This window comes from Rosa chinensis, chromosome 3, assembly GCF_002994745.2.
Source record: "Rosa chinensis cultivar Old Blush chromosome 3, RchiOBHm-V2, whole genome shotgun sequence".
NCBI lineage: Eukaryota > Viridiplantae > Streptophyta > Magnoliopsida > Rosales > Rosaceae > Rosa > Rosa chinensis.
Genome location: NC_037090.1, coordinates 22,714,561 through 22,720,370, shown reverse-complemented (window position 1 = coordinate 22,720,370; position 5,810 = coordinate 22,714,561).

Genomic DNA, 5,810 nt, shown 5'->3' with positions numbered 1-5,810 from the left:
CATGGCAAAGAAGGAGAGGGTTGATGTACCAACTGAAAAGCTTGCTTTACCGTTAGCTCCCTAGAAGAGTAAGAAGACCAGGTTAACTTATCTTCCATCTCAGGATTAGTAGCAATTGGAACTTGTCTAATCATAGCACACAAACTGGGAAAATGCAATTCCAAAAGCTCAGGAAAATTTCAAGAACCATTATCAACAAAGTCTGCCACAAAATTGTCAATAGCAACAAACAACGCAACATTATCCCCAAAGAAATCAATAACAGGCCTTCCAAGAAAATTGTCCATCCAAAAAGAAATTTTTTTCACCTGAGCCAATCAACCATTGGGAATTCTCTTCGACAGTAGACCAAAACTTACGCACACCAGGCCATATAGATGAGGGAGTATATGATCATCGGGTAGAAAAACGACCCCGTATAAAAGAGGAACCTTCAGATTTAGAAGAATAAATTTCCCAACAACGCTTTAACAATAAGGATTGGTTAAGCAGCACCAATTGCTTAAGTCCCAAGCCACCTTCATCAACTGGGGAGCAACAGGACTTTCATGATACCAAAGGATACCCACGCTTTTCAATTGACCCTGTCCAAAGAAAATTACAGCACCAACCTTCAATACGACGAAGCAAAGACACCGGCCATGCATAGACTTGAAAAGTGTACACAAACATGCTAAAAATAACTGATTTTATAAGATGGAGTCGCCCTGCCATGGATAATCACTATGCCAAAAAGGCCTTCAGACGACAGAACAGTTCTGTTGTTTGAACGAACCAAAATGTGTCATCTAGTACGGTGTCGTGTCTTGGGGGTATCAGACGACAGAAGTGTTCTGTCGTCTGATTTTTCAGATGACATAATAAAAAAATAAAAGTCATGTGTTGTCCGATGAGTTTTGCATTTTGGGAACATTGTGATCTGTCATACAACAACAATTAAATGTTGTGCCAATTGACTTTAAACGACAATCTGTGGTCGTAAAGCGCATCAGAGGACAATTAAGTGTCGTTCTATGGTAGATTTATATGACATTTAAGTGTTGTGTGAAAGGTTTTGAAATTATACGTATGTGATGTTGGGAAATAGTTTAGACAATAGATATCATATTCTTTCTGTTATGTCAGTCTCATTACAACGACAATTTACTGTCGTTTGAGGTTATTTAAGACGACAAATATTTGTGATCTGAATATAAAAAAGACCACTAATAGTATGTGTTTTATATTGTCTGTGATCAAGTCCAACCACACTTATTTGTTGTTATTATATGCTTCAGCCAACAATTCCATCTAACTTATGTTATTGTTTTGCCATTTTGACTACAATTTTCTGTCGTCCCAAAGCCAAAAAGACAATAGACTTCTAATTGGTTTTTGTGTTGCTTTTGTGCAGCTGCAACCACACATTAGTGTGCTTTTGTTGTAGTTTGCAATTTGAGATAACACATAGTAGTAGTCCTTTGTTACAATTGGTATGCATGCATTTTGGAAATTAAAATTGCCCATTCATGAAACCATAAAATCCACATCCAAAATCATTCATTGCAATTTCCATTAATCCACAATTGTCTCATGTACACAAACCTAATCATGAGCATCAGTTCAAAATACCCATATATACTAATCTGGAAGTCCAAATGCTTAATAAAGGAAGAACTTCTACTAGGCACAAGTTAATAAAGGAACTAGCTAGTTGTACTGCTGTACCAGTTTCACGATCTGATCATGAATGGAATCACCTGAATCATAGAAGTGGTCATAGAAAATGGAAGGTATTCTGGGGTGCGTGAGCATATATGCATAGCCCTGCAGATAATACCAATATGCTTTGCCAGGACTCAAATACCAAACTTGATGCCAACCCATAACATATACTGCTGAGAATTCCAAACCTTAGCAGCAAAAACATAAACTTGATTGCAGAAAGTGAGACAAACATAGTAATAGCAAAAGCCAATATCAAAATGAAGCTAAAGACTCAATATTTACATAAAAATGTGGGGAACAATGAAAAGGTTTATTGAGACCAATAATCCTAAACCAAATAATCGAATTCTTCCATATCTAATTCTAGTAGATTAAGAAATGAATTTGGTGCTAGTAGGTATAGTAATCTAGTATATGTGCTTACTTTAGAGTTTGTCTTAGAGCTGAAATAGGGTCATGGTGATGACTACCCCATAATTTAGAGGAAACAAAAATGTCCTCTCTTTTTATAGTCCCATCTTGAAATGTACGTCTCTGTTAAAGTGTTTATAAGTGCAGCCTCAGAACCATATATCTTGACTGTGCCAAAGTGCATGTAGCCCATCTGCATTGTACAAATCAATTATTTCAGAAATTTGTAGGTAATATTAAAAATCACATTGATCTAAGTTTTCATCAATTTCATCGACGACTTACCAACACATGTAAAAATTACAAAGATCAATTACCTACAAATAAAGAGAACAAAGCAGCAACAAGTTGCAAGGAACTTAATTTCCCTTTACCTTCTTATTTCTATTCTAAGAAAGATTAAGAATTATTATAATTTCTTTTCCAGCTAGCTACCTACTTGCAGATAGTTTAAGAGAGAAGGAAAAAGAAGCAATTAACAGAGACGTTTGGCAGCAATCCACACCATTGCAGGTATTATGGCTGCTACTATTTTTACGTTGGACATTACCAGAAAGTAATCAACACCATTGCAGGTATTTAAATTTTTTGACATCTAAAATATAAGAGAACGTTAATTACAGGTATTTACCTGAGCAGCCAAACAGAGCATCAAGGAGACGGTCCTTGGAAATCTACCTACAAATAGAGAGAACAGAGCAGCAAGAAGTTGCAGTGAACTTAATTTATCTTTACCTTCTTATTTATATTCCAAACATGTCAAAACTTTTGTTCAAATATCCTAAGCTATAGTACCAAACCCAAACTTCAGATTATACAAATCTCTCAGCATGATCTAACAAATTTGAGCCAGCTTAGCCCCTGCCCTCCCCTTCCCAAGCCTGAGGCTTCCTTTGTACCCAAAACAAGAAAAAAAAGACAAAGACAAAACACACCAACAGCAAAGAAGACAGCAGCAAATGCTGCAAATCTCGACTGAAGTCACTACAAATCAAAACCATCTCAAACCTGCATCCAGAAACCCAAATTCAAACAGCACCAAAGAATCAAAAATCGAAGAAATCAAAGAATCAGAAACTGCAAATCCCGACACAATGTATCCTCTCCAACCTCTAAAGAATCAGAAATCGAAGAAATACTCAAATCCCTAACTGATCTACTTAAGCTTCCAAACAATCAGATTCAAAGAGGCTATGGGCTGCCCTATATTCCACTCTAGCTCAGCAGCCCATAGCCTCTTTGAAACTCTTCAAAAACTTCACCCTATTCTCATATATAATTCCAGAAACTCAAATTCAAATAGCATAATGCCTACATAATTAGTAGAAAACAAAATCACATATACTTAATTCATAGCTCTAGAAAAAGTAACGAAATAGATGCGAACTGCACGAGGAATCAAAAGAAACTATCTAACAACAAGAACTCAATCAAAATGGCCGTCCAACATTTTAAAAACCAAACAACAAAGACCAATTTCAAAACAGAAGATGAAGGGAAAATACAAGTAGTTTGGAATCTATATGGATCCAATTGCCAAGCCCCGTCCCAATTAACTCTTTACAGTCTTCAAAATTTGAACGAAAGAAACAAATTCAGGAGCTCAAATAAGATCAAACCAACAATCAAACAGATCGAATACAAGTAAATGACACTATAAAACTCCACACACTTACTTTTAGTTTTCTAGCATTCTTGCAGAAACTTATAATAGTTGCCTTTGAGTTGCTACTAGGATCTCTACTAATTCTCTTTAGAAGAGTCCTAACCCTTTGGTCAATACTAGAAAATCAGCCTCAGCCTTGGCTTGGTAGGTTTTCTGTAAAGCTACATAGTGCCTGTAAGAAAGTAGATAAAGCACACATTTCAACAAATTAGTTTTTAAAGAACAAAAGAGAAACATGAAATTCTGGGGATGTCGACTAACTAAGTTGAAGATGTTATATCTGGTATTGATCCCTCGAGGGGTGCCTCACCACCACTAACATGAAAATTTCTGATTATACAACTTAATAAATGAATAGTGGTATGGATTGTATAGAATTTGACTAGCTAAATACAAGCATTTGATTACTTGATAAAAATATATATATATATATATATATATATATATATATATATAAAAAGTAACTTTTGCAACCTTCATGCATCCAAAGAAAACGGCAGAAATTAAGAGCCTTATTCAAGCTAAGACTTCTAGTCAGATTACTCAGGTGTTCCCTCCCTGCATGGACCACTCAATTAGACAACATGCTTCAACTATGAGCATTTATTTCTGTATTTACAATGATCATGTCCGAAAACCGAGGACTAGAGCTAAAAACTCTGTTTGCAAAAAATATGAGTTAAGCCATTAACACTAGGTTTTACTTTTTTTTTCTTTTTTTTTTAATCAATGCATCAAAGTTAAACTGCCTTACACTCACAACTAAGAACACTGAACCATTTTGAAACTACAGTTTAGGGTTATCAATCAATTCAGAACTTATCATAAGAAAATCAGTTGGAGATTAAGGAAATCAATTCAGAACTTATCATAAAGAAATCAGGGACTCTAGAAGATGTTATTAATGTTATGTGATAAAAAAACACTCTCACCAAGATAAACAGATCTAATTTATGCACACTATATCCAGTTGTCGCAGATTCAATCTTGGTTTCACAAATCTTCAATGCCGCCACCATGACCCAAAAGTCTGATTAACCGGAATGAACTTCAGAACGGCTGTCACTAATTATTTGTTGCAACTCTGGACCTGAGACATAAAGTAAGAAAAATCAAACACCTACTCAATGGGGATTGATATTCACGCATGAGTATTTGAGGTTGAAACACTAGTTATGACGGCAAACTCCAAAGAAGTGCGTGCAAAACCATAAAGCCAATACCAACCCTAAAGGAGTGAGAATGTAAGCAATAATTGACAAAGTGTGACATTGACACTGCATCTATGCAAGTGCAGTAATTGAGTGCAGTTTGTAGCTTAATTAAGCAAATACTAATTTTAGAATTTTTCCTGACATGAAGAAACAATGTCATTTTGAATTTTAGTGACAACTATATCCTATCTTGAAAATTTCCATTCGCAACAGCCTCTTCAACTAAAAACGTTCTCACAATTCCAACCAATGCTTGAATAACATATACTCACTAATTCCTCAAGGAGTAAAGACTTTAAAGGAGTTCTCAATGCTTCACTGTAGTTATCTACATCATCTGTAGTCATCCTAGTTTTGATAAGCTCCTTATAAATTCAAGAACACAGGAAGAAAAATCACGGTGCTGAACAGCAATAAAACGATTGCTCAACGTAGTAATTAATATACAAATCAAGAAGGTAAACCTTGAACTCTTTTTTCTCTTCCCTAGTTGTTGGAAGTACACCACTGGGACTTTTTATCAGAAATGCGAAAGAGACTGACATTGATAATGTCTCAGATAAGAACATGAAAATAGCACTCTGTACCTTCTACGCTCAGGCCATGGATTATTCAAACGAACGTCATCCAGAAAATGTTCAGGCTTGGACTCAATCACAATATGTTTCTGCACCTAGAAAACCATAGAGAAAATGGAGGACATGCCCATTTCATTTTCTTCTCTTTTATTTTGTCTTCAATATCCCAGCAACCAAAGCTAGCAAGAAAAGCATCAAAAACCCAATAAAAACCAAATCGAACGAAAACCCAGA